The following is a 22,692-nucleotide window of genomic DNA, read 5'->3' on the forward strand; positions in this document are numbered from 1 at the left end:
TCTCACCGGCAGGGCTCTTTTCCCTAGATGTGCAACAGGACGGACGGCCAGCCTCCCTCAGCACTGGGCCTGGAGTGAGCGTTCATGACTCATCACTTACGGGCTCTCACTATGTGACAGGAGCGGGACCGGGCTCCTTAGGGCCTCATTTCTCATCTTCAAACAACCTGGTGGTAGACAGGATTATTTTCTCTGTAAGATGAAGAATCTTACAAGCTGAGTTGCTTCCCCAAAGTCATTCCATTCTCCTTCCTGCCAGTAGGTGCCTGATCACCCTGGGAACCTCAAACCGATTCACCAAGTGCTGTGCCTATCAACAAGCAGGGGCCCTTCCAGCCCAGAGCACGCTGGGCAAGGTGATGGGGACAGAAGATTGGGCAGGAAGGACAAGGAGATTTCTTCAGGGAGGTTCCCCTGAGCAGCCCGGGAGCTGGGCTGGCAGGACAGTGCTCTGGGGTAGGGGGCCTTCTGGCTGCTTCTTCAGCAGAGGCGCCCAGAGCCTTTGGGAGAGGCTCCACAGCTGGCCATCAAAACCCCAGACAGGCCTCATTCCGGGGCTGGGCAGGTGCCACTTCCAGCTTAGCTACCAGGTGACACAAGGCTCTCCCATGAGTCAGATCAGACCAGCTAATCGCTCCTATACTGTGGCTGGAATTTTACACTTGGGATGTTCTTGGGCGGCACTTCAAGGGAAAGGCAAGCCCCACAAAGCTGACTGCCTCTTGAGCAGGGAAGGAGCCACAGGGTGGGCTGACGACACACAGCTCTCACCTTGATTCTGTGCTGGGTGTAAGCCAACTGCAGACCAGAAGTGAGGTTTTTCAGGTAACACCTCAGGTTTATGGGCTTGGATGACCCAGCTCCACAAATCCCTAGAGGACTGCACTCCTGGGTTAAATCAGCACTGATTTTGGTTTCGCTCTGTTTTCTACTTGAGTGCAGGGCAGGGCCTTCTGCTGATGTTTGTTACAGCCCTGACCTCGCTCTGTAAGAGGTGGGGTCATGTTCTCTACTTTGGCTGCACAGGAAAAGGTAGGGCCCTAATTCACTCAGAGAAGTTCAGAAGGATCAGAAAATAGCCAGACCTGAGGAGCGAAGGTTGGTCCTTTAAGACTCAGAGTGGCTGGAGACGTCTGGTGCTCTGAAACTGCTCTGGGCAGTTCCCTCCCTTCATACCTGACTTGACAGGAGCTAAAATATTCAGAGAATGTGGAGAGGGATTTGTAGCAGGAGAAAAGCCTAGTAACAACAAAACCCCAACCCTCTTCAAGCTTGAGGTGACAGAAGTCACCTGGAAAGGGAGTTTCAGAACCTGGCCAACCCCAGCTGAGCCCTCTCCAGCCACTGGTGCCTTTGGAAGGCTCGGGGCTCTCACTTTTCCCTCCTCCTCTTTGCCCAAAGACTTCTGGCCTCACACAGCAGATGTGCATCTACTCCCTAACGGCCGATACCAATGTGTGGCGACCTCTCCACTCAGCACGCAGAGCCTCAGAGCGCTCGGGGCAGCCCTGGCGAGGAAGGCAGCTCCTCATCCCTCTGGCCTGGACTCACCCAGAGCCCTTGAGAGCCCAGCGCGGAAACGGTCCACTGGCCAGTGGGGCCCAAGGGAGGAAGCCTGGGCAGCGTCTCTGATTCTGTGTTTATCTAAACCAGACTCCAAGCCTCCCAGGGATGCTAATGGCTCCTGCATAAACGCCACCCTCTGGCTGCTTCCCCCAGCCAGTCATCTGCCTCGTGCTGCAGGGAACACTGCCTTAAATAAAAGGGCTAAGTGGATGACCTCAAAGGCAGGCCTTTGTCTTCCATCACACAGGCAAAAAGGACTGGTGGAGATGAGGAGGAGGAGGAGGAGGAGGAAGGCGGGGAAGCAGGGACCCAGAGCCGAGGCTGGGGGCCTCTAGCCACCCCACTCACAGGACGCTTTAGCTGTCATCAGGATCAGCTGCATGACATGCACAGCCCAGAAGGGGCAGTGACATGGGGGCCAGCTGTTCCTTTGCTGGAGGACTGCCTCACATGCCCTAGGATGTCTGCAGCCCTAGGTCTCCTCCCCCATCCACACACGGAGGTATTTGCAGTTCAGTAAACACATGTTCTCTCAGGCCCATGAGATTCTGCAGGTGACTCCTGGCTCGCTGCATGTACCCCTCCTCACCCACCCTCAGGCACCGCAAGGGTGACACCTTCCGCCACCAGGGATTTTTCTTTCGCAAGCACGGGCGCGGAGGCAAAGGACTCCGCTAACCCCCTAGGCAGCTCAGAGGCCCCGGAGGCCCTTCCTCTGCTGGAGGGACGGAGCCGTCCCTCCTGGGTGCTCCCACAGTGCCCGGGGCACACCTGCGCCCCAGCTCTCCTCTGGGCGAGTGTACCCTCCCGACAGCCAGGACCCCCAGCACCTAGCTCCACCAGATCCTTGGCAACCCCCTGCCGCGGGTCCTGGAGAGGCCACCACGGCCAGTCAGCTAGGCCTGCAGGCTGAGCCAAGCCCCGCCCGGCTCAGGAGGAGGGAGACCAAATCCAACATCACCCGTCGGGAACCTGGTCAGAGCCTCCCGGAGTAAGCTGAAGTTTCCAGGGTGCTGCGGGCTCTGCTCCCCTCTTGTCGGCCCCAGCAGTGCCTGCGCTGCCTCCTGTCTGGAGAAGCAGGCCTCCTGAAGACAGTTCCCCACAATCCCACTTTACCCAAGGCAGCCGGCCCTTCCTGCAGCTTCCCTTCCCGCTGGCTTTGCCAAGCTTGCCACTCTTTGCGCCCTGCAAACTCAGGCTGAAGCAACGCACCCTTCCCCTCCGTCTCGAGCGTGTTTAAAATCCTCTGCCTCTGAGGCAGGCCACAGCGTTGGATTTTGCTTCCAGAAGACAGCACACGACCCAGGCTTTGGAGCTAGAACGATCCCTTGCTCTGCCACCTCCTGGCTGCAGCTGTGAGCAAGCCTTTGAACCTCTCCGACCTCAGCGTTCTCACCTGTAAACTGGGCACGATAACAACACACTTGCCCTGATGCACACTCTATCAGCTCCGAGAGAACTGATAAGGTGGTACACATGTACACAGGTGCTCTGTATACCGTCATTGGACAGGTGAACCTTAGATGTTCACTTTGTTTGTACTTCTGTGTCTGTTTTTTGTTTGTTTGTTTTAATTGAAACAGTTTTCTCCTCCAAGGCATAGGAGACTGGCAAAAATCCGCTGGGCACTTCCAGAGGGTCAATCATTGCCAGTGGCAAGAAGATGAGCTAATTGTGTGGTTAATTGCTTACAAAGCTTCCCTTTGGATGTTCATGGCAACTAGGAACACACAGGGCGGCTCCTGGGGCCTCGAGCTCTGTGACTCAGGGAGAGCAGAGCCGACCGGCGTCCAGGTGCCTCGACACCAGTTTCTGGTTCAGAAGGTCAGTAAAGTTGCTAAAAGGAGAAAGAAGAGTTCCCCAAAGAACGCCATTTCACACATGTGGAACTCTGCTAGGCACCAGCGAAGAACATAATAAATAGTAAGACTGCAGAACGGATTTCATTTTACACAGAGGGTTTACACACTCTTCTTAACCCCTTTCCCATCTGAGCTGTTCCCCCAATATTCTACTTTTTTCTCCAGTACTTCCCTTTTTATTTAAATAGTTAGATCACTTGCCAAACTTTTATTTTTAGATAATTATAAAGAGTATCCTTTTTTTTTGAGTGAAAGAGATGAAGGGAAATCTCTAAAATATCAGAAAAGGGAAATTATCTCTGGACCGTATAACTCTCCAAAGCAATACTGCCAGAATCCTTTGCCTTGCTGCACACGTGTGCATGTGTATATGATGCCTGTGTGTATGTGCTGGTTAGTGGTGATAAGCTGGCTTGTCCGGGGAAAGAGGCAGAGAAATCACACATTAAATGCCTAACATGTTGCTAGGTACTATTCTAATATTTCATGTAATCCTCACTCACAGCACTGATACTTATCTACATTCTGCAAATGATGAAACATGTTCAGAGAGGTTAAGTAACTTGCTCAAGGTCACACAGCTTCCTGGTTTGCTCCGAGGATTTTGTTTTGTTTCAGCCAACAGGGTAACTGGGCCCCCATCGTCTCTCCTCCAGTTAAAAAATAGCCTCAGATAAACAGCAAGCGCTTTGTCAAAAGAGTGACCTTTCAGATGGGGCAGGCCTGAATAATGACCCGCCTTGCCCTCCTTTCCAAGTGGTTCCCAGAACAGCCTCACTGACACCCACTTTGGGAAGACACATTAACAAAGTGCTGAAAGTGGGTGAAGACGCCCCTGCCCGGGAAAGTTCATTCTGTGTCAGTGCCTTTGTTCTGGCCTTGCAGAAGTCTGAGCAAAAGGCATTGAGTTATCCATGTTTGGAAAAAAAATGCTTTTTTCTTCCTTCTTTTCTTCTTTTGGTCTTTCTAAAAAAGCAGTTTGGGTTTCCCTAGTGATCGTTCTTTCCTTCGCTGGGGAAAAGACTGTGCTTCTCCCAGGAGGCAGAGCCAAGGCAAGCCAACTTTGTTCATTGTATTCGCCCTGGCAGGGCCCTCCTGTGACAGCAGCTGGGTGCAAGCCCAGGCAGGTAGGGGCCCCTGGCTCAATAGCTCCGTCCTGGAGGCCTGGTTAGAAACCTGGCTGGGGCCAGACCCACCCCTGCCAAAGTGAGCTGGGAGCCTGGAGCGGAGGAGGGAAGGCCTTTCAAAACCAAAACACCAAGGGTAGGAGAAACAAAGCCCAAGGACTTGGCAGGGCAGGTAGCTCTGGCTAAAAATAAGAATCTGGATTTTAAGACTAACCGTCTTTCCCCTTTAACAAACAAGGAAACTCCCCTAAAAACTGAATGCAGAAACACTCTTTGAGAAAGACCTGAGTAATGTTGAATTTCATCCCTACCTCTCTCCCCACCCCACATGGTGTTCCCACAAGATGAGTGGTTCAGAGTCTACGGCTGGCACAGCGTTTCCTCACCTGTCCTGCAGGGAACCCACCCACAGGTGGTCGGAATCACGCTGAGGGCAGTGAGGTGGGCGACGTACCTCCCACAGCGTCAGTGGCTGCTCTAGGGCAGGAGAATGAGGACGGCGGGCCCTCACCAGCCCCTGCAGGCCTGGACCCCTTGGCTGCTGAGGGCGTGAGAGGCAGGAACCAGCTCTGTGTTCTCAGGGTGGGTGCTCCGTCCTCTCCACTCCTGGTGGGGTCAGAGGGCTGCTCTGCTCCGGGTTTGGAGCGTAGGACCCGGTAAGGGCCCAGAGCTCCTGTTGAAAAACGGGAGCTCCTGATGCAAGTGTTCAGCTCGGGCTGGCCCTCCCTGAGGGTTACCACCTTGGTCGGTGAACTCCCAGCAGCACATTCTGGCCAAAACCAGGAAAACGCTGAGCGGCTGCCTAGCTGCCCTCTCCTGAGCAGCTGCCTTCTTCCTGTCGCAACCAGAGGCCCCGTTTCTGGGACAAGGGTAGCACCCAGATCGGCACACAGGGGTCCATCCCTCATTGCCATTCTCCCTCCCCTACCATCATCCAGAATCCCTGCCTGAGGAGTCCGCCCAGGCCCAGCTGGCCCGACTGGCCACCAAGAGTTCCCTGACCACCTACAGACGGGATCAAGGCCCCACCAGGGACAGAGGGCTGCCCCAGACACCTGCCCACCCTCCTCTCCTATGCACACGTTCTCGGACACCCTCTCTGATCCTGCAGGGCTGGTCACCTTCTTGTCCCATGCCTACCCCACCTCTAGGTCCCCGCTCACGCAGGTGCTCTGCCTGCAGTGTTCTCCCCCCTCCTTTCCTTTACCCACATCCCACCTGTCCCCACAGCTGATGGTGCTGGAGTCCGTGAGCTGGCCCTACCTTCTCCATAAAGCCTCTCAGACCAGCCACAGGCCATTCCAAGAATCCTCCTCCCTAGCAGGATAGGCTTTGAGAGCTTTGTGATTCTTGTGTCCTGTGCTGTGTCTCCCATCAGAGGGTAAGCTTCTGGAGAACGGGAATTTGTCCTAACACTTCTGGACGCCCCCCCAGGCTGGACACACAGTGGGAGTACGATACTACCAGCTGCGTGACCGATGCGAAAATTTTACAGGTCCATCACACGGCAGGGGCTCAGGCCCTGCTACGTGCCATCTCCTAAAAGTTGAAATACACCTCAACCAGCTCATACCTCTTCATGCTCACATGCCCAAGCTTGGATCTTTCCAGAGACATCTCCAGGGGGAATACTTGGGGGGATTTCCTGTCCAATCTGCCTGGGGTTCACTACACACCACCAGGCTCCAGGACAGCGGGCCCCGACCCCAGGGGCCTTTTCACATGCACACATGAGGGTCACTCTTTCACTCTGGTTAGTCAACCCAGCAAAGAAAGCACTTCTCCCAATGACTGTTCCAGATCCACCCTCCTTCCCTCTTCCTAACTTTACAGGAGCTGGCAACAAAGGGGCTCACAGTCTTGCCAAACCAGCGTTTTTTTTGGTTACCAAGGAATGGAGGTATCCTTCACCCAAAATGGAAATACTCCAAACACTCCCTACCAGGAAGGCCCGGCAAATGCTCCATCTCTGATCTAGAAGGTCACAGACTTGGCTCCTCCTTCCTCCTGGACTTCATCCTCTTAAGAACTAAAAATAATGGAGCGCTGGAAGAAAGAGGCGAGAGAGGGGAAGCAGTTGAAAGCAAAGGAAATGCTTTGGTGCGCAGGGGCCTAGCCTACCTCTCACACCAGGAGCCTGCTGGGGCCGCTGGAGCAGAGGTTGGGGGGAGCCAACAATTGCAGGAAACAGGGAGTGGCCAGGGGGCTGAGGAAGAGCCCTGGGGGATGGGGAATGGCAGCCTCTAGCAGCCGACTTCCTAATGGACAAAGCTCAGAGGACAGAAAGGCTCAGCCTTTCCTCTGGGAAAGGGCATCCAGAGCCCTGCCCAGCTGGTGGAGGCGGCCCCTGCGACACACACCAGGTCCCTTCCCTCCCTTCGCTTCGTCCACCCCTCCCCAGAGATTTTATTTTTACTTTGGTTAAAATGCAAAAAACAAGGCCGAGTTACAGAGGGTGGAAATTTACTGAAGGTCTTTACTGGTCAACAGACAATTGGCACTGAAGGCCTGGGACGGCTGAGCACCCCCAGTGCCCCTCCTGGGCGACTTCCTCACAGGGGCCAGTCATGACACCCCCAAGCCCCAACACAGCTCCTCCAGCTCAATCCCTCCTTCTCGGCTCCCAAGACGTAAGGCCAGGCGGGCAGTGGGGTGGAGCCAATAGCATGTGGGCTGTTCTAGTAATAAATAGGTGATATGTCTCGACTGTCTTCTAGAGCCAGACACAATGCCAAGTGCTTGATAAGTATTATGTATGCATGATACAAATATCTCAACCTGTCACACAGGTCATCTCATTAGCCCATTTTACAGATGGGGACACTGAGGCACAGAGAGATTAAGCAACTTGCCCAAGGTTCTACACATGGTAAGTGGCAAAGCCAAGATTTGAACCCAGGCAGTCTGGCTCCAGGGTCCAAGCTCTCCATCACTCTGCTAGGCTACCTCACTGGTCATTTGTAACATGTAAACTTATAGCCGGATAAACCTAGGTTTAGATCCTGTTATTCTTGGCTGGTGGTATTAGGCAAGTTACCAAACCTCTCTGAGTTTCAGTTTCCTCCTTATCTGTAAAATGGGAATACCACCTACCCTACAAACCTCTCATGTGTCCAGTCTGGTCTGTAAGCCCCCTGAGGGCATGAGACTGTCTGTGGGATGAAACACACAGGAGGGGACTCTGCGTTGGCTCAGCAGAATTAGCAGCAGGGTCTGATCACCTCCTCCTCTATCCCAGCCCTGGCCTTCAGGGGCCACTTTTCCAAGAGGAAAGGGCAGAGGGTGAAGGCCACAGATGGCAGGCAGTGGGTCCCCAGTAACAAGCCGATTCCTTGCCATGAAATGAACACTGGAGGAGCTGGGGGCTGGCCTTAAACAGAGACTTTCTGGAAGTCCAGAACGCCCAGGAGCCCTTCTAGGATGGGTGTGAGAGGCAGCACGTAAGGAGGTGGCCTCGCACGGAAGCCACCAGCGGTCCTTCTGTTTCCTGCAGACCCTCCCCTCCCACTGCCCCAGTCCACCCCATGGACCCGAAGTCTGAAGGAAGTAACTCTGCCTGTTCCCAGGGAGGCTCAACCCAGCAACAGGACCCATGGGCTCTGACAGGTGGCCCATGTGGAAACAGACTGCTTCATCCCATGCTGGAAGATGACATTTAAATTAAGCCAGCAATCTGAAAGGAAGTTTTCTGCAAAATGAGGAAGAATCAGAAAAGTCTTCTTCTCTGCCCCCCACTCTTACAAGCACAGCCCAGCTTATGGAAACAAGCTTCTCCTGTGTTAGGAGCTCCTGTATTTTCTCCGAGATTCCCTGAGATTGAAAATCTTCTGGTTGTAAATTTGAGAACCTAAGGATCCTACTGTGTATATAGTAGAAGGGACAAGATTTCCTCAATCTCCAGCTTGCTGAAAGTTTACTTCTCTAGGCTAAGAACATTCACAGACAAAATACTACCTTTTAAGTAGTTTCGGAGAACCCAGAAAGCACTTGTAAGGGATTTGGTAAGGGGCTTATTCTGGACTAACTCCAAAGTCAGACTTGGGGGGAACTCCCACCAAAGGAATTTCTAACAAGGAAACTTTTCAGGAAGAGCATGAATACCACATGAGAACAAATCATGTGCAGTATCAAATATTTAGCTATATTTAGAAAATATTTCCCAGCAAGACATACTGGTGCAATTCATATTTCTGACAGATTACACTGATTTGCCTGTGGCTAAACGGTGCTCAGCAAATGGGAAGGCAGACTCGCAGAGGCTCAGAAACCCAGCTGCTGCAGCCCTGCCCACCAGAGGCTGAGGTACAGCTCTGACACCAGCTCTGAGTCACCCGGCCTCCCTCTCCCGACCAGGGCTGTTCAGGGCACAGGCCTGTCTCAGTGAGGCGGTCATGCATCTGTTCATGTGTAGACTGCTGGAGGCCAAAAAGACACACCAGTGAACCCCCAAGTATGAGCAAGACTCGTCAGCTCTCAGAGCGCAGCTGTGAGATGACCCCGGGGGGGGGGGTCATCCTGACGTCCGTGTCGGTATGTGTGATTTTCATAAACAGATTGACTCATCGCCCGTCCCCGTGCATCTCTGTCAGCTGGGGCCCCGAGTGCTTACTTAGCACTTTCCTGTGTAGCAGGAGCCACCCGGGGCCCTGAGAAACAGGCAGCGGACTCACCTCTCATTCCCTGAGCAGCAGGGGCCAAGGGGCTCAGCCAGGCTTGGGTCCCAATCAGGGGACAGACCTGGGGCTCCTGCCCCAACCCCTATCCCTGGCAGCCTGCATGCCCAACTGCAAGGGGGTCTCCCACACCCTGGAAGCAAGGACACCCCATCACTGTTTCCATCACTTTTTGGCTTTAGGCTACAATGCATTAACATTCATTTTATATTGAGGTATTTTACAGCAGCTCTTGGGGTAATTACACGGGGACAGACCTTCACAGCACTGTGGTGGGGATCTCCTGTGTTAAGAGATGGGCAAAGCCGGCTTCCGCTGCAGTCTCTCCCGTCCTCTCCCTCGGATTTAAAGAGAAGCTAACCCACAACCCAGCATCAGCACCTGCATATGGATGGTACCTTTTCTACCTCAGGTACACACCACCCTCCACCTCAAAGCTTGACCCACAGAAGTCCCCCTCTTGCCTGTGCAGCTTACGGAAGGCTTCTGGTTCTCTCAGATGTGTTTCATCCCCTTCCTACTGAGTTAGAGGAAGTGAAACGTTATTGAGAGATGCGAGCGGGTTGTCTGGAAAATGTATTCTGGAATGGGAGGGGCTGAGGAAGGGGCTTAAAGACTGAGGGTCCTTCCGGCCAGTGGCCCTGAACCAAAGGAACTGGACAGACCCTTTGGAGGACTGGGCTACTTGAGACAGACTGGGTTTAGGTGTCACCAAGCTCCGGGCCTCTGTGCACAGGGAAAAGGCAGGAGCAGAGTGAGCGCTCTGTCTGCCAATCCGTGACAAGTGCAAACCTTTGCGATGTCCAGCTGCCGTGTGCTGGGAGACCGGCAGCTAAGCTGGGAGCCCGGACGAGACGTGAGAGCTGCCCTCCTGGGTGAACAGAGCCACAGGGACTCTGTCCCAGAGAGAGGGACACTCCGGAGTCTCACAATGACCGTGGCCCTGTCGCAGGCTCCGCCCCCACCCCGGGTCTCTGGGGACGGTCCACATTTAGGAACTGTAAGATCACTTCTAGGGAACAGAACCAGCTGGCTGATTTATTCCCCTCAACTTTCGATGCTATTATTAGGGCACATCTGTCTCTGAATGAGGTCACCAAGGAAAAACCCAAATGAAGAAAATATTTTCAAGCCATCGTCATTTCAATCTCTAGAAAAGGAAGTGAGGCGATAAACCTCCAAAGAACCCCAGAATTCAGGGTGACCCAAGAGGAAAATGGAAAGTATTTGCCCTGGGAATGCAGGCGGCTGAGCTGTGTACACGGTGCTTGGCCAGCATGACGCGGATGGGCTGGCAGCTCCTGGGGCCGTTTCCTCTTCCCTTACTTCCCAAGCTCAGTTCTCCCCTGCCCTTCGCCGGGGAAGTCAGTCAGTGGAGCTCCCCCTCAACCCTGAATCAGACCCAGAGGAAAGTCACTTAGTGACCAGTGATGCAGGGCTGAGTTTCCGGCCAGTGGCCAGCAGACTTATTTTCTTTGGCAACAATTTTTTTTGTTGTTCTAAATTAGTTGCCAACACTTAAAAATCGGGACATTTCACACAAACATCCAGATCTCCAGCGTTCTTTGAAATACGGGGCCCACATTCCCGGTAGCGACCGTCTGTGGGCTGCAGCTGAACTGCACACCTTGAGACGGGCCTTCCGCCCCCTGTCACCAGGCCCTGTTCATATGCATCACCTGTCCGGCCCCCGATGGCATTCGAGGACAGATGAAGGGGACGGAGTGCCAAGGACGGCCTTAGGACCCCAACTGGTCGTAAGCAGGCCAATCACTGCCATGTAACATGGACAAGTCACCTCCTTCCCTGAGCTTCTGTCTCTCCATCTGCAGACAGTGCTCAGAACCTCCCCCGCCTCTCAGACCGTAGGGAGGATGGCGTGGGGAAACAAGAGAAGTGCTTTGAGCACCCGCCCACCCCACAGGCCAGGTGAGATGGCCGTTTAGGTCTAAAGGATAAAATAAAACACTCAGAGAAAGTTGGCCTCTATGATTGGATTAGTAGCCGGGGAGGGGGAGACAAGAGGTGGCTCAGTAGTTGCTTACAGGAGCTGAAATAGAACCGGGGACTTCTGAATCCCCCCAACCAGGCCCCGCCTGCTCACCAGAGAGGTGGGACATCACTCGTTCACGGCCGAACAGAACAGGCTCTGATGGGCCTCAAGTCAGTTAGAGCAGAATTTAGAACTGGGGGTGCCTGGTCCTTGGGATTGCCAGCTGTGGTCCAGCCTTGGAGAGGTGACACTCGCCATGGCATCTGCAGCGGGTCAGGAGGAAGCCTCACGTCCTGGCTATGAAACTTAACGCTCAAATGCTAGGGGAAACCCAGAGGGTCCCACGGCCTCTGAGTATTTCACAGGACAGTCGCCACGCCAGAGCCAAAGCCCCTGCCCCATCCTCTCTCTCCCCCCAAACCTGCCGAAAATAAGAACGAAATGACAGACTCGATGGTAGAGGGCTAGCTACCCAGGGGCTTCTCCCAGACGAGGAGAGGTGTCAGTGGTAAATGCGTTGGCCCCACCTCCATCCTTTAGTCCTCCCAAAGGCAACGCACGAGGGAAAGCTGGGGAGAGAGTGACTGTGAAACGAGAAGAGCAGGGAGCACGGGATGGGATCCCATGGCCTGTGTGCCTGTGGCTAGGGGCTGGGGACTCAGCGATGGGCCACCCAATCAGGGCGCCTCCCAAAAAGCCAGAGGCGCTCAGAGGGCGGAGCCCAAGTGCTCACTGCTCCTGGCATTACCAGCTCCTTCCCAGAGCATCCAGAGGGTAGGAGCCCCACTGCTTGTCCTAACCCCCAACTGGTTTCCTGGTGGCTGGGGGCTCTAGGGGCTCTGGGCACAGTCCTGCTCCAATGCCTGGCCTTGTAGCTCCCACCCAGCAGGCCTGATGGAACTATGAAGATCACAACTTATGTGGGGGACCCTGGAATCTCCTCTCAGGCAAGCTAAGGAGACTCTGGTACTGTGTTTCCAGGACATCCAGGAGATCACCAAAGGCCCCCGATTCTACCTCCCTGACACCTCTCCCGTCCCTATCCGCATCACCCCTTGCTCCTCCCATCTCTCCTGGATTAGACAGCCTTCCCGTTCTCCAGGTGTGCCCTCCTGCAGGCCCCTCTCCACACCTCTGCCTTGGAGATCTTTCTAAAATGTAAAGCTCATCACAGCAATTCCAGCAGACCCCTCCCTGCCTTAAACCTTCATTCAATAGCTTCCCCAAAGCCTTCAGGACAAAGACCAAACTCCTTCAGATGGGCTCTCAAGAGCTCCTGCCCAGCCATGCCCCTTTACCCCCTATGCTGAAGAAAAACTGACCTATCCGCCAAGATACATCCTGCTGCTTCATGCTTCTGAGCCTTTGGTGCTGTTCCCTCTGGCTGGAGAGCCCTCCCCTAACCTGCCCAGAGAGTTCTCCTCCATTCTCTCAAACCATGCTCACTTATCACCTCCTCCTTGCCCTTCCCCAGAGCCCACTTCCCCTCGTCCAGCGCATGAAAAAGCTCATTGCCTCCTCCTCTGCAGAACTGCTCCTTCATACCCTGTACATGCATTTGCTGCTCCTCTTAGAGTGTATTCAAATCCCCTGATTGTACCCCGGCTGTCACCCCCACTACAGAGAGCCATCCTTGAGGGCAGCGAACAGCTGGACCCCTAGGCCCTAGCACACTACTTTCCCAGGGTCAGGAAGCATTAAGCGCCTGTTACACTAAACTGCTGGGAGCCCCCTAGACTCAGAGCCTGGTTGGGAAGGCAGGAGGGAGACTTGCCCGGAACCCCCAGCCCTCACTCAGGAGTCTGGCTGAAGGCTGGGGGTTCCTAAACCAGGAAGGGGAACCTCACACTCACGCAGAGGTCAAGAACCAGAGGCAGCAGCCTCTGAGGCCTGCATGAGGTCCCGCCACCAGGGCCAGCCCCTCAGGGAGAGCCCCAGAGCCCGGAGCCAGGCCGCTGTCCCTGGGTGGGCCCCCAGGCCTCCCCGCTGTCAGAGGCTGCTCCTGGCCTGCGCACGGCACACTGTGGGTCGGCTTCCTCCCGCAGACCTAGGGCAGGGCCACCTGGGGACTAGGACACACAAGGAAGGCAGATCCCCCAAAGGCACCTTGTGTGATGCTCTGACCATCGGAGCAAGAAGCAGCCAGAGCTCAGGCCACACTGTGCAGGTCCCATCACCGCAGAGAATACCCAGAGGGAAGGGACCTGCCCAGATCACAAGCTCAGCAGAGAAAAATCCAGGTCTCTCCGTACCCAGGCCAAAGCTGGTTCCACAAGTATGTCTGTCACCTCTCTTTGTCAGCCCTCCTCTCCAGAAGGGTCTATCCTTACTGAGAGCAAACAGTCCAGCTGTGCTCTCTCCACTACTAATCCCCCGCCCCCCCACCAAACACACAGTTTTTATTTACTGCCATGATCATATACACAAAATTCAGTAAGAGAAAAGTTTCACTGTCTGCAAGTCTTTTCTGGCCATTTTCATTATTTGTTTTATCTCTTAATTATCACTGAAAATAACTCTGTCATACAGAAGAGAGGAGTGTTAAAAAAATCATCCATGCCTGGTGCCAAATATGCTAGATATGCCACTGATTCAGCTTCCTGACAAGAAGGTTTCAAGAGGAGAGCAAAAGGTGAGGCTTTGGCAAAGGAGAACCAAGCCAAGATCACCAAGGCCTGGACTGCCAGGCTAATGAACTTGGACTACAGTCTCTAGGGAAATAGGTAGAAATGACGGAGGAAATTAACAAAAGCTTTGACTATCCAAACTGTAAGACTTCCAAGTATCAAAGGCAAAGAAACCCCCAAATCAAAATAAAAGTCAAATAAACTGGAAAAAAAATTTTACAATATACATTATGGTGGAAGGGTTAACACATCTGTACATAAAGAGCTCAAAGAAATGGGTGAAAAAAACCTCTTAGATGCCAACAGATAACTTGGCAACATACACAAAATTCAACAAACACATAATGAAAATAACAATATACAATTTCCCTATTAAATTAGCAAAAAACAGAAAAATAATCAATACAAGTGATTGTGAGGCGCAGGACGCCATGGAAGTCTGCTGGAGACACCCCAAGTGCACAGGACCCTCGGGGAAACCAGCCCTCGAATATGTTTCAAAGGCGATAGAAATGTCTGAACTTTTCATTAATTATTTTCCCTCTGGAAATCTCCTTAAGGAAATACTCTAAAATATGGAAAAAATTACAAGCACAGAGATGTTAATTAGGCCATTGTTTATTTAACAATAGCATTGAAAATAACCCAAGATCCAACAATAGAGGAATGATTAAATAAATTAGGGGTCTGTCCTTGGGATTTATCATTTGGTCCTGAACAATAAGACTTAGAAGGAAACATGGAAAATTTGGTAAAATGTTAAGTGGGGGCGAAAGCAGAAGAGACTGTGAAGAATGTGCACATTTAAAAGGCCAGGAGGGGGAAATTCCCTGGCAGTCCAGTGGTTAGGACTCTGCGCTCTCACTGCTGAGGGCATGGGTTCGATCTCTGGTTGGGGAACTAAGATCCCACAAGCCGCGCGGTGCGGCCAAAAATAAAAAAAACAAAAACAAACAAACAAACAAAGGCCAGGAAGAAATATACCAATTTATATGAATAGGTGCATTAGTACGCATTTCTGCATATTAAATTTATACTGACTTCCATAAACTTATTTAACCCTTTGCTCTGATTTCTTAGCTATTTATTATATTCTATTGCACTACATATGTTTGTAAGCATCCTCAAACCTTTTTGAATTAAGATGGAATATAAAGTAACCAATTAATAATCAACAGAATCAATAGATTTAGTTAAGATTTTAGGGTTATGCTGATAGTACGGTTATAGGCCCTTTTGCTTTATTTTTTAAATGTCTGCGTGTGGTTAGTCTGCTTTTACAATTTAAAAAAATGTACGGATCTCACACACACACACACAAAACAGGCGACATGAATCCGCTGCTGCCGTATCTCCTCCAGCACCTTCAGTGCTTCTCCCTGCATCTGATCTGAGAACACAGCCCCCTCCAAAACGCCTCTTCATCTGAGGGAGAAGCAGCCTTCCTTCCCCTCTGGGTAGGCTCCTCAAGGTCGAGACTGAACCCTGTTCCCTGAATGGGACCCCGTGGAACTCTGGAAGCCCAGAAACATTAGCAGAGGATAACAAACTAGAAGCACATGGTGAGTGGCCTTCCCAATATTCAAAAAGCACAGGCAAGAACAGGAGTGGGGAACAGAATTATGTGTGAAACCCCCCCACAGAGAAGAGATCAAGGTTGTGCAACGAGCAGGGCTATGAGATTCATCTTTGTGCCCCTTGCTACAAACACGACACCCAAGCAAGAGCTCCACAAATGCTACAGCTTGTGGATGCATTTCTTTGCTGGCCTTTGGACAAATATTTATAGAGTACCTACCACATGCAGGGTCCTAGGCACGGGGGACGCAGCAGTGGACACAGCAAAGCCCCTCCCTTCCAAGTAGAAAAAGGCATAAATATATAAATAGTACATCATATAAATACATGCACAGTACCTTGGATGGCAGCAAGTGTTTTGAAGAAAGAGAACGGGAGGTGGAGAAAGGGTATGGCCGAGGGCAGGGGGAGGCTGTGCCGTCTGGGCTGGGCGCTGAGAGGGAAGCCCTTCCTGCAGGAGGTGAGGGCCTGAGCCCTGCACACCTCCTGGTCCTGGCCAAGGGAACAGCCAAGTACAGAGGCCTGAGATAGGGCGTGCTGGGCAGGTTCAAAGGCCAGCAAGAGCAACAGAGTGGCCGAATGGAGTGAGCAAAGAGGGGCGTGAAGTGAAACCAGGTCCACTCAGGCAGAGCTCTTCAGGCTGCACTGAGGATCTTGGATTTTATGTGAGTGAGACAGGAAGGCACTGGAGGGTTTTGGGAGAGGAGTGTCTAAAGCAGGCTCACTCAGCCTGTGAAGAGCAGACCTGGGGAAGAGAAAGCAGGGCAGAGAAGAGAGATCAGTTTTGAGGCTGCTGTAATCGTCCAGGTAAGAGAGGAAGATAGACTTTTGAAAAAACCAACAGCTCTCTGCTTTGGACCATGACTGTTGGTCTCTGGGTGTGAGAGCACAGCTCCTTCACATGCCCACTCTAGCCTGGAGGCGAGATCCCTGTTCAAAGTAGGGGCTTCCAAAGACCTTGGGAAACAGACAACAGGGAAGTGGGAAGGAATCCTGTGCCAGAGATAAGAGCCTGTCTGTGGGCAGGTGAGGGGTGCTGCCCTGGGTGGGCCTCGGTGGGAGGTGAAGCCTGGAAGGAATTCCACGTTTGATTAGGGGTGCAATAATCTCACTCCAGACTGCAGCTCCTAAGAGAGGTGTGAACTTGGGCGGACAAACAGGAAGCAGGTCCCCGGTACAGAGTCTGCACTCGGTTTCTGTCCCCCAATTCCAGTGATGAGAAATCCCCACCACGTTCAGAACACTGGCCCTTCCTAACCAGAATCCTGCTTCTGACAAGTGGAGAACATGCTTTAAACTGTACCAAGTGTAACGACAAGAATCTTCTTCTAGATATTCCCATTTTTTAAAAAAGGGATGCATTGGAGAAATTGTGGAAACAGGTTCAGTCTTGCTCAGGAGTGGAGATGATGTGAGGAAGGCCAACACAGAGGCCTCGGTCAGTCTAAACACAAGCACAGCAACCGGGGGCGGTACTAGTAACCAGGTCGGCCAACACCCACCCCGTAGCCAGAGTCTCAACTCCTACCTATCAGGGGATCCTCCTAAATTCTCTAGACATATGGAAATATTTGATAGGTCTTCTGGAGCCTGTACAGTACAGAGTATAGCATAGCTATAGATGGATACATAATACACATCATATACATTAGATACACGTCATATAGTTTTGTTTCTTGGCCTTTCAGCTTTATTATCTATCTGCACAAAGTGAGAAACGTTACAAGCCTGTATGCAATTGAAGTTTCTATATCTGGACTGTCCTGCAACCCTGCCAGAGTTGCAGGAAGCTCCTTCTTGTTCTGCAGAGACATCTCTCCCAGATAGGCTCGGAGATCTGCTCTTTTATTGTTCTATTTAATAACGCATAAAGATTAAGCACAAACACACAAAGAGTGGCTTTACTTTTTTTCCCCCTCCTTTGGCTCAGTTACTGCATAATTGGAGGACAGAGTCAGGAGGTTTTACAGCCCACACATGCCTCAAACTCCTCCACTTCCTGGTCAATCTCAGTTGCCACCCTCCAAAGTCAGGGGTGATCAGGGTGATCTACATCATAAGCATTTTCTGGTGATGGGATTTCACGGTCTTCAAAGCTCTAAGAAAGACTGGGGTGGGTTCAGAAGTTCTTGTAACCCCAAACCAGCAATTACAATTTTTTTTTCAGTATTAAAGTACTTTAAAAATATCTAAAATCAACAGTCTCTCTTCAGACATTTTACTCATCCTTTACTGACCCTTTCCTTATATTCCCCACACCCTTTTAATTTCTCTAGAATCCCTATTTGCTTCCTTTTCATCATTACCTAACCACCAAGTCCTGCTCTGCTCCCTTTGCCACTTTCAAAAGAACCACTGCAGGGTCTGTTCCTTATCCTTCCTAACACCCTGACCATCGAGTCTGCGATGTGATGCAGTGTGTCCCCCTCCACCCCCGATAATTAACGGCTCCGTATTCCTACTAAGTTGCCTCCAACCCAGTTCCCTCCAAAATGAAGCAGGATGACAAAGCACCTCGGCAGACCTGCATCTGACTTGTGTGTGGGTTTTCTGTGTTCCGAAAACCCTGCATCAGAGGGGAAAGGGACCTATCCTTCACAGCCCTGTGTGTGTATCTGAAGACAAGAGGAAAAAAAGGAACCCGATGAGGCTCTCAGAAGGGAATACTCTTCTGTAACTGGTGTTTACCATGTTCCACTGGGTGCTGAAGAGGAAGTGGTTACTATAACCCCAAGGGGGAAATGCTCGCTTGAAACAGGAAAATGGAACTCTTACTACTTTCCACTAGCAGCGTGCAAGAAACCGGCCACACTTGGAAACGCTTGCACAGCACTCTCCAGAGCTGAGTGTCTAAGACTCAGTCCTATTACCCTAAACCTTAAAAAGCACAGATTAGGACACAGACACAGGTCCACTTTTTTCCAGAAACATCTCAGCACTGGAAAAATTCTCACTATCACTTCCCTTACCTCTAAGCAGACGGACGGCCAGGACCCCCTGGGCAGCTGAGGGGAGGAGAAGGGGAAGAAGCCTGGAAAGAACACTCAACTAAGCAAGGGTCAGAAGACCCGGGTTTAGTCCCAGCTCTGCCATTTACTAGTTGTGGAACCTTGGGCAAATTACTCAACCTCCCTGCTTCTCGGTTTCTACTTCCTCTATAAAACGGGGATATTATTGACTGCTCTGCTCACATCCTTGGCTGTTGTGAGATTGATATGGAATAAGGCATAAAGGTGAAGGCATAAAGGACACTCCAACGTGCTATGCCAATGCAGGCTGTTACCATCAACAAGATTCAAATCTTTACAAAGCTTTCCTGAGTGCTGATCTCTAGCTCCTCCAACTCATCCCCTCAGCTACATTTCCACTTGAGTACCTGCCCAACTCATCCTTCTGAGCCTTGTTTATTATTCTGCCCACAGTTCTGCAGAATTTTGGTAGAATATCCTATGGAGTCTGGTCAGAGGATCTAAGCAAGACCAAACAGAAAAAGTGGGGAAAAATAAACAAAACTACCTGACCCTGGGCCCCTGCTCCCACATCTTCTACAATCAATCCAAAGACAAAGACTTCATCCTCAATGGCTAATTTGCCTGCTTGGTGGGTCAGAGTGGCCCCAGTTCGGAGTCATATTTTCCATTTATTAAAATGCACATCTGGCTGCTGCCTGATGCCTTTGTGTATGGTCTTTTAACTCACGATTACCTGCAGGGCAATTCTGATGTGTGAAGCAATGCAGAAAAAAGAATCATGGACACCCCCAGGCTAATCCACGCCACTGTGCACGGTGCAAAAGCAGGCTGGGTCTGGCACAGTAAAAGTCAGCCATCTTTGTTTACGTGCAAATTCTAATGAAGAAAAGCCACAACCAGCAGGTCCACACATAAAGTTCATAAAGAACTGTGGGACTTCCCTGGTGGCACAGTGGTTAAGAATCTGCCTGCCAATGCAGGGGACACGGGTTCGAGCCCTGGTCCGGGAAGATCCCGCATGCCGCACAGCAACTAAGCCCGTGCGCCACGACTACTGAGCCTGCGCTCTAGAGCCCGCAAGCCATAACTACTGAGCCCGCGCGCCGCAACTACTGAAGCCCGCGTGCCTAGAGCCCATGCTCCGCAACAGGAGAAGCCACCGCAATGAGAAGCCTGCACACCACAACGAAGAGTAGCCCCCGTTCGCCGCAACCAAAGAAAGCCCGCGCACGGCAACAAAGACCAAATGCAGCCAAAAATAAATTTATTTTTAAAAGAACTGTGAATTAATTTAATCCAAGAACACCCCCACCCCACCCCCAGATCTTGGGTCCCAGGAACCATCCTGCTGTTTCATCTCAGTGGGAGGCAGGCCAGTTAAGGAAAGCCTGAGCTCCAGGGCCCTCTCCGCCCCCCCGTGTGACCTTGAGCAGGCCACTGAACCCTCCAAAACCTTGGCTTCCTTATCTGTGAAACAGGGATAATAACAAGACATGCCCTGCCTGGCTCCCAAGGTTATTGTGACAACTAAGTGAGAAAACAGATGTGAAAGTGCTTTGCAAACCACAAAACATCATCCAAGTGCGAGGTATTACCTAGCAAAAGTGCCTGGAGAATAACCCCCAAATCTGGAAGTGTTTTATTGAATCCATTAATGGACATATATCCTACATTCATTTAACAAGAATTTAAGGTAGCTGCCCGGAGGGATGCTTCAACAATTTCTAAAGAAGTTCATACAAGCAAGTTACAAAAACCACCACATGAACTGGATAGTAGGCTTTGGGGATTTTTTTAAATAGGAAAACTGTAGATCTTTTACTTTTCTTCTTTCACTCTGATTTCTGCTTTAGAGACTTGAAAAGGACTACCATAAGAATATTGTGTTGCCTTTCAGGTAGAACTATGCGGCGTAGCCTCCTCACATTTACACACACACACACACACACACACACACACACCCCGCCTTCCCACTTCTTCCCCCAGCACCTGGGGCAGCAACTTGGCCAAACCTGCAAGCCCTCCCTTCCCAGACCCCAGCTGGGCTGGAAGTCTAGGGCTATTTGAAACTAGGTTTCCCTAAGATCTCCAGGCCAAAGGCATCCCCGTCACACTTCCAGGAGGGCGGTGCCCTCAGGGAGGGACAGCAGGAGTTTCCAGGACACACAAAGGCTTATTCTGCTCACAAAGGCTATTTACCAAGTCAGCCCAGCAAGTTTGCCAGGATCACGGTGAAAGAGCAGAGCTGGGACAGCCTGCTGAATACACTGCCTGGCAGATTTACCCCTCTCTATTATTAGCACCAGGCAAGATGCCACCAGGCTGGGGAGAGACCTGGGCGTCAAGGTGGAGAAGGCAGGAAGAGGTGTGTGTGCAGGAGAGAAGCATGAGCTGCTGCTTGAGGTTTGAGGGGGAGGGAGGGGGCGTTAAGGCTGTCTCTCCTTCCTCCTTAGTTCTCTAACCTCATCTGGATCTCAGACAAGCCCAGCCCCAGGATCAGAAGGCCTGGAACTCAGACCCAGAGTTCTGGCTGGGGCTCGAGGTGGGAGAGGTGAGCTCTCCCACCCGCCTTCTGGGCCTCGCTGGGAGTCACCAGCCGCCGCTGCCCACTCGCCTGAGCTCCGGGCTGTGCCAGAGGCTGCAAGACGGAGGAGCCTGGAAAAACAAGAGCGAGTGGGAAAGCTGGCGAACCCCTCTTTCCACAGCAAAAACGCAACTTACTGCAGCCCTAATGGACATATGTTCCCACTACATAACAACTACCATTTTATTTATTTATTTTTATTGAAGTATAGTTGATTTACAATGTTTCAGGTGTATAGAAAAGTGATTCAGTTATACATATATATCTATTCTTTTTCAGACTCTTTTCCATTATAGGTTATTACAAGATAGTGAATATAGTTCCCTGTGCTATACAGTAGGACCTTGTTGTTTATCTATTTTATATATAGTAGTGTGTATCTGTTAATCCCATACTCCTAATTTATCCCCCTTCCCACCCCCGCTTTCCCCTGTGGTAACCATAAGTTTGTTTTCTGTGTCTGTGAATCTATTCCTGTTTTGTAAATAAATTCCTTTGTATCTTTTTTTTTGGTTCCACAAACAACTACCATTTGAAGAGAACCTTCTAGGGACTTCCCTGGCAGTCCAGTGGTTAAGACTTCACCTTCCAATGCAGGGGGTGCGGGTTCGATCCCTGGTCGGAGAGCTAAGATCCCACATGCCTCGCAGCCAAAAAATCAAAACATAAAACAGAAGCAATATCGTAACAAATTCAACACAGACTTGAAAAATGGTCCACATCAAAAAAATCTTAAATAAATAAAGAGAACCTTCTACATAAATCACGCTCAGTCCTTCACAAAGTGGGGCATCATGCTCGCATTACAGACAAGAAAACAAGCTTGGAGAGGCTAAGTAAATTGCCCAGGAGAAGAAAGTGCCTAACACTGATGAAGAGGGACAGCGTTGAAGGGGGAGATGACTAACTTCACTTTTATATATCTTGTGATGTATTATCCCGCCTGTACGGGTATGTCACTTATATTATTTCACTTGCTATAACAAGCTTGTATAGGCATTACTTGAACATCAAATGAAGGAATTTTTTAAAAAGATATGTTGCCAGTCAGTGGTGATCTAGATTTAAACAGATTTGTCCAATTCCAGAATATGCTCTCTGGTCACACATCTACACTTGTCCAAACCCAAACCAGGACATAGAAGCTGACAAAGATTATTTTTCTAACATTATTGCTATGAAAAATTTTACAAAAGAACCAGTTACTATATGACAATTAGTTATTAAACATGACAAAAATGGCCTGTTGGAAAGAAAAGAAAATGACACAAAATGAAAACTGGCTGCCATGCAAACTTAGGACAGAGCATAGGAACCAAGGCTTCTACCTAGTGTTCAAGACCTCAGACTCTGGCTCAGGAGAGAAGAAAATAAAATCTCTGCGCAGATGGCTGCAGACCTCTTATAGTATGCTGTCACACAGGGAAAGGGCTGAGCCCCTGTAGGAAACCAATTAGTCTAGTCTAGTGGTTAGAAACATGATCTCTGGAGCCAGGCCAAGTGTGAATTCTGGCTCTGCCATTTACTAGCCCTATGACTCCAGGTAAGCCTGTCTGTGCCCCATCCGTTTCCTCATCTGTGAAATGAGCATGGGACACATTGAGATAGCATTAAATGCTCTCTAGGTGTTGTAGGAATAAATGGGGTGCGAGAGGATAGTCATGGCTCAGGTCTCGTGTGAGTCTCCAGGATGGGCCGCCAAGTGAGGGT

At 51.0% G+C, this 22,692-nt stretch overlaps 1 protein-coding gene across 4 annotated transcripts in view; it reads right to left on the minus strand.

The window, feature by feature from the left end:
* The window catches only part of ITPKB (inositol-trisphosphate 3-kinase B), a 100,054-nt gene that overhangs the window by 18,937 nt on the left and 58,425 nt on the right, over nt 1–22,692 (minus strand). The gene's annotated exons all lie outside the window — the stretch shown is intronic.

Source organism: Balaenoptera borealis (assembly GCF_965194805.1).
Source record: "Balaenoptera borealis genome assembly, chromosome: 1".
Taxonomy (NCBI): Eukaryota; Metazoa; Chordata; class Mammalia; order Artiodactyla; family Balaenopteridae; genus Balaenoptera; species Balaenoptera borealis.